Source organism: Bicyclus anynana, chromosome 15 (assembly GCF_947172395.1).
Source record: "Bicyclus anynana chromosome 15, ilBicAnyn1.1, whole genome shotgun sequence".
Classification (NCBI taxonomy): domain Eukaryota; kingdom Metazoa; phylum Arthropoda; class Insecta; order Lepidoptera; family Nymphalidae; genus Bicyclus; species Bicyclus anynana.
This window is the reverse complement of record NC_069097.1, coordinates 9,123,177-9,130,438: the sequence shown is the minus strand read 5'-3', so window position 1 is coordinate 9,130,438 and position 7,262 is coordinate 9,123,177. Positions and strand designations below refer to the sequence as shown.

Below are 7,262 nucleotides of genomic sequence, written 5' to 3'. Positions count from 1 at the left end.
CCGATTACGGAGGGCGTGGGTTCGAATCCGGCCCGGGCATGCACTTCCAAATTTTCAGTTGTGTGCATTTTAAGAAATTAAATATCACGTGTCTCAAACGGTGAAGGAAAACATCGTGAGGTAACCTGCATACCAGAAAATTTTCTTAATTCTCTGCGTGTGTGAAGTCTGCCATTCCGCATTGGGCCAGCGTGGTGGACTATTGGCCTTACTGAGAGGAGATTCGAGCTCAGCAGTGAGCCGAATATGGGTTGATAATGATGATGATATACGTTGCCTTTACCAATCTTTTCACCGTTAAACCACTGAACCAAATTTGATAAATGTTGTTATAGAGAAAATGTGAACCTTGGAGCAAAACATAGGCTACTGTTTATCCCTGTAGGATCCATGGTTCCCACAGGATTTTTAAAATCAAAATAAATGTTTTGAAGTCTTAATATCTCAATTGTAAAGGGATCGGACTTATTACCGAGGGGTTCGATCCCCGTCCACTAGATTATTGTCGTACCCACTCATAACACATCCTTTTTCGACTAGTTGGAGGGGAATTTAAATATACATTTAAAACTTTTTTTTGGAAAGGGACTGCTTAATGTAGGTACTGAGAAACTTATAGCCCAGTAACTTATAGTCCTACACAGGAATAGAACATACATCTTCGTGATCAGAAGCCACATAAGCTAACCATTGGACCAACAAAGCAGTCCTGCACTTCAATATGAAACAGCTTTCTACCCCTAACATAATATTAACAGTGGGTCGGTAAGTTTAAATTATGGAACACGTCTTTCTGAACTTTGAATAGCCACAGACAGCACGATACCACAGAAAACATATGTACAAGTAATACTGAGTTGGTACACAAGAGTTGGTACCTACTCTACTGAGATTAGAGATTTACGATTTTCCATTATCATTTAGGACTAAGAAACTATGTTTTATTTGTTAACATAACATATTATTTCCATTTATTTGTTCCTTTGGACCAAACTAAAAAAAATATCTCATGCACCGCGACTAGTTGGCTCGACTCGTCACAGATTAAAGGCTGGCTTATTTTTTGCGCAAAGGATTAGCTTGGCGGACCAACGTGGAAGAACAAAAGTGACCGACATAGCTCAACGAGTTGCGAAGCTAAAGTGGCAGTGGGCGGTGGACATAGTTCGAAAAGCCGTAGGGGTCCCAAGATGCTGGAATGGCGTCCCCGCACTAGAAAGCGCAGTGTTGGTCGAACCCAGGTGGACTGACGATATAAAGCGAGTCCCTAGGATTTGATGGATTACAACAGAATGCGTTCTAAGCAATAGGCTCGTGGAAACTGTCCATACGGTCGGGGACTAAGTTTTTCAAAATCCACCGTACATAAAGAAACAACAGTGAAGCTCATGGAGGAGTGACAAGTGATTAATAGACAGATCTCTAAATCAAATGCAGTATTCTTATGGCACTCACTAAAAGGGCTCAAATCACTCAGCGGGTAGAGCGACTTAAGCTTAGAGCTTGCGAGATAGTAATCTACACTTATAATAAAATTGTTCGATCAGAAATAACGAGATCCGCAGTCTAAAGAACCAAAGTCACTGATATCGCTCGGGGAGTCGCGAAGCTGAAGTGGCAATGGGCAGGGCACATAATTCGAAGAGTCGATGGACGTTAGGGTCCCAAGGTGCTGGAATGGCGACTTTACACCGGTAAGCGCAGTGTTGGTCAACTTCCTTCTAGGTGGATTGAGGACATCATGCAGACAGTCGCTGGATGCTAGCGGCTCTAGACCATTTTGTTTAGAAGTTCATGCAAGAGATGCCCAAGTCCAGCAGTGAACATCTATCGACGACAACACTCAATATAGGCATGATTTAGAATAAATAATTTCTCGATAAAAAAATTGTGGCTATGAAAACTATGACGAAAAAATATCCTATAGATACCCGAGTAGCAATTACATTTAACTGTTCCTGGATACAATGACAATCAATACTTAGGTACCTAAAAATAATAACAGTTATTTGTATTTCCTGATTACTAAAGTTTGAATAGATGTTTCATTTATTTAATGAAATTGTAAAGGTAATATTATGCGCAATGCGCATACATAGGTTTGGCATTGGCACGTAGTGGCACTATAGAATATTTTAGACAATCTATGTCGCTGAAGCCGTGATAGCCCAGTGAATATGACCTTTGATTCGGAGGGCGTAGATTCGATCCGGTCCAGGGCATGCACCTCCAACTATTTAGTTATGTGCATTTTAAGAAATTAAATATCACGTGCCTCAAACGGTGAAGGAAAAACAGCGTGAGGAAACCTGCATACCTAAAAATTTTATTAATTTTCTATGTGTGAAGTCTGCCAATCCTTATTATGTGGTATACTATTAGGCCTTCTGATTTAAAAGGAGACTCTTGTTCAACAGTGAGCCGTATATGGGTTGTTAATGATGATGATATCTAAAGATACCAAACAATATTTGGTTAAATATGTTTCCTATTTTTAAATAGATAGGTAGCAGTGGCGAAAGGTGGAATTTTGACATAGGCAAGCATAAGACGAAGAAAAGGAAATATTCATACCGCTTGATGGAAACTCCAGTTTCTCTTAAAACCATACATATATATTCATATCAATTATTAATTTGTAGGTATACGTATATACATTTTTAAAAGGTAACCCGGAATCGGCTTGTATGGACATCGCCGCTGATAAGTAGTGATTATTAGAACTTACTCATAATATAGCAAATAAAGATTTTACGAGTCTAATTCATTTAACTAAAGAAAGTAATAAAAGTTTAAAACACAAAACAGTAATTAAAAAAAAAAACAACAATTTTCGCGCCGAAACCCCGCTGTCCGTAGCAACAGGTTCGCTCTTGAAAAATTAAATTGGTCAATACGGTTGTCTGTAAGCTACCTGTTTGTTTTCAAAACGGCGGCGGCGCATGCGTGTTTCACGACACAACCGAGGCGAGCTGAGTAGTTGCCACTTCTACTCGGAAGCTAGTGGCGACTCCACGCGAAAACCGTTGGTATTTTTAACGCGGGAAAGCGCTTCAGCTTGCACTACGCAAGCGTGCGACTCGGGATTTTCCAGGGCGGGCGGCGCGCGCACGTATCTGCGACCCGCCCATAGCTCACAAAGCGAACCACCGCTCCCACAAACGCACGTTCACATCACAAATGGACATTTGCAACACAACAAAGTGTTTAGTGCTGTGATTTACTGCGGACATTTTCCAATTTGAGATGTGAGCTTCTCTATCAACAACAGGTAATAAACCTTTATTTTCTTTTATGTATACAGATTCATAACAAATACAGACAAGTGGTAGCTACTGCAGCGTTAATTAATCCTATCTAATTAACGTCAATAACATGAGAACGGGGATATTGTTACAATATAACTTTTACGGTGAATTAATTAAAATGTTATCGATGTATTTCAATGAAATACCTACTTTGTACTTTAGGTGGAACGTTTTATATTTTATTGTTGTATTAGTAGGTACTTATCTTTTACTGGTTAATGGCTACATTGTACGTGTATCAATGGTTTATTTAATGTTTATAAACCACGTATCTACTTAGAGTAGGTATGTAATATACCTAATACCAGAAGAATGTTGAAATTGCAAGTGGACGGACACAAGAAGAGAGGAAGGTTAAAAAAGAGATGGTTGTGGTATATGAAAGTGGATATGTAAAAGAAGTAGATGATTAGTTCACGAATTAAGCGAATGGAAGATAATGACACATTTTGCCGACCCTACCTACCTAAGGGGGGTAAGGTAAAGGAGATGATGCTGTACTAAGAATATGTAGATGTAGTGATAAAAACCCAGTGGATATGACCTCTGCCTCCGATTCCGAAGGGTATAGGTTCGAATTCGTTATGGGGCATTTTAAGAACTCTTCCACCTCCAACTTTTCAGTTATGGTGCATTTTAAGAAATTAAATATCACGTGTCTCGGTAACGGTGAAGGAAAATAACATGAGGTAACTTGCATACCTGAGAATTTTCTTCATTCTGTGCGTGTGTGAAGTCTGCCAATCCGCATTACGCCAGCGTAGTTGACTAAGGCCTAACCCCTCTAATTCTGAGAGGAGACTCGAGCTCAGCAGTGAGCCGAATATGGGTTGATCATGATAAGACGGTTTTATGAACTGTTCACTGGTTCAGTCTTCGCATCATGAGATCTTGGTTTGAGTATTATGAAATACTGAGCATTTCTTTCTTCCTAGCAATTCTCGTAAAATTTTTCAGGACTGAGTTTGGAAGTCGTGATTCCTTGTCTTGTCGGAGAGCATTTTAAGCTCTCAAAATTCAAAATTCGTCGGTCTTGTTTATCATTAACATCCGACAGAAATCGTTACTATCAAAGTAAAATAATACCACCCTAAGACCGCCAACTCGCACTGGAGCTGCTTTGTGGATTTAGCCCCATATCCCGGCTGGTGGGAGGCTTCGGCCGTCGCCAGTTACCACCCTACCGGCAAAGAAGTATCGCCAAGCGATTTAGCGTTCCGGTACTATGTCGTGTAGAAACCGAAAGGGACGTGTATTTTCATCCTCCTCCTAACAAGTTAGCCCGCTTCCATCTTAGACTGCATCACCACTTACTATCAAGTGAGATTGTAGTCAAGAGCTAACTCGTAAAGAAAAAATAAATCCCTGGAGGACTGCTGTTTTTTTTTTATTGTATGGGATTGAAAGAGGTACAAAATTCTATACCTATCTGACGGGGACTTTCGATGCTATGACACTATGGGATGACACTTTCGATGACACTATGGGAGTGTACCTTAGTTCGTTATCAACCCATATTCGGCTCGAGGTACGAGTCTTCTTTCAGAATGAGAGGGGCTAGGCCAATAGTCCGTCACGGATCTGCAGGCTTCACACACGTAGAGAATTATGAAAATTCTCAGGTATGCAGGTTTCCTCACGATGTTTCTCCTTCACCTTTTGAGACACGTGATATATTTAATTTCTTAAAATGCACATAACTGAAAAGTTGAACGGTGTATATTTATTTTAGTACCTAGTAGTATTAGTTTTATTTGGGCACCAATTTACTTAGGTAGGTAGATTTTATTGATTAATGTAGGTATCAACAATATCTATTAATAAATGCTCTTGCTTTTTGACTTAATTACACAATGATGTGACTAAATTAGACCTGTAATTTCACACGTCAGTAATTCGGCCGTTTTTACCGATATCTTCATTAATCGTTTCAGCCAATTTACAATAAACTCAAATGAATTATTTTAATTAAACCTTTCTCATTAGTACTTTTAGTTTATCGCGGTTAGACAGACCGATGCGATGAGAACATTTTTTAGACAAAGGCAAACGCTAAGCGGTTTTTCTGCCATAGTACCCGAGGGAATACGGTAATGAAATATAGCCTGAACAGTGAACATAGGCTTTATTATATCGGGGATTTAAATTCCCAAAATTTTGTTGCTAGCCTACTTGTAGGTACCTACGTAATGTATTCTGTGGCTTAGGTAAACTCTTTATTATTTATATTAGTTTAGTATTTATTATAAAAAGTGTATTCTTAATTTGACGCGTGTGTCTTTTTATTTAATGTTTATTACCTCTTAACTTCGCCATTTCTTAAACAATTTTACAAATTATTTTTTTGTTTGAAAGAGTGTTTACTTAAGAGTATGTACTTCCAGATTGGTTTCATTTAATTTTCATGAAAATCAGTTCAGTAATTTTGTGTTAAAATTAAAATAACTAAATTGCCCGTACTGTGGCGCTTTCTTTCACTATGCTAAGACACACTCATCATCATATCAGCCGATGGACGTCCACTGCAGGACATAGGCCTTTTGTAGGGACTTCCAAACATCACGATACTGAGCCGCCTGCATCCAATAAGACACACCAAAAACAGAAAAATAAAATCTTTTTAACAAACAAATTCAAATCATTCAAATAACATCGTATGTGCTACGTTCTGATCACTTTGATCAAAAACGGCTTTTAATATTACGCCACTGGCTTGACACTGCCTTCAAAGTGAACAGAAGGTAACACATTCGATTTCTTTCTTTCTTAGTATGTTCCTAATTATTATAAAAACACTAACTAGCTACCCAGGTGATGACAAATTATGCTATCATATAACCTAGTACAGAGAAGTTAGGTATGAGAAAAGACCGACCAGCATATGGTAGCTTATGCTCAGACATTCTTAATCTAATATCAAAAATGTTTTATACCTAAATGACTAATCTACCCATACGTATGTTCAGCGAAGTCCTTAGAAATAGAAGTTCAGTGCGCATATGGTTATGATGCGATTGATGTTAGTCATTTTATATTTCCTTTTATTGCATTTTTGGCTTATAGCCAATTTTTTATTCGTTTGCTGAAGATATATCTGTCGTTTCTTGGAAAATAAGTACAATTTGGTGTGAGCGAAAATGTGCTGCAATGAAAAATGCGTATGGTTTTGTTTTACAAAATCTATTTTATTGACATCCAATATCAAAGAGAGTTGGAATTTTCTAATACCTCCATACTATGCAATATTCCGGGTTTAGTACATTGGAATTTCCTTTGTGTTTGTAGAAAGTGGTCCGTAGAGTGCAACGGCGAAAGTCAAGAGTGCTTTTTATATGATTGAAAATTGGGATCAGGTAACATAAATTATGTTAGTAGGGGTTCATTATTCGTCATCAACCCATATTCGGCTCACTGCTGAGCTCGAGTCTCCTCTCAATGAGAATGAGAGGGGTTAGGCCAATAGTCCACCACGCTGGCCCAATGCGGATTGGCAGACTTCACACACGCAGAGAATTAAGATAATTCTCTGGTATGGTAGGTTTCCTCACGATGTTTTCCTTCACCGATTGAGACACGTGATATTTAATTTCTTAAAATGCACACAACTGAAAAGTTGGAGGTGCATGCCCCGGTCCGGATTCGAACCCACACCCTCCGGAATCGGAGGCAGAGGTCATATCCACTGGGCTATCACAGCATTATAGGAATTCATAATTTCTAAATCTGTTCAGAATATGTTGGCATGCCTTCATCATTTCATCATTAGTCATTCGAGTGATGGTTGCCACACTACCGACATACCAAATAATTGCACAGTATTTGGTATTAATTTAGCAAAGAATAGGAATAAGTAGAGTAGGTACTGCTCTAGTCAAAATGAGAGGTCTTAAATTTAAAAAATATTAGATGTCAAATATCAAATTTTAAACTTTGTAGGTACGTTAACGGTTTTTC

The 7,262-nt window shown here is 38.5% G+C and overlaps 1 protein-coding gene across 1 annotated transcript in view; it reads left to right on the top strand.

Annotated features, from left to right (window-relative positions):
• Nucleotides 1-3,000: 3,000 nt before the first annotated feature.
• Nucleotides 3,001-7,262, top strand: part of LOC112051928 (BTB/POZ domain-containing protein 3) — a 29,580-nt gene continuing 25,318 nt past the window's right edge. Inside the window, exon 1 of the mRNA XM_024090789.2 lies at nt 3,001-3,271. The gene's annotated coding sequence lies outside the window, so the exon portion shown is untranslated. The remainder of the gene's footprint in view (nt 3,272-7,262) is intronic.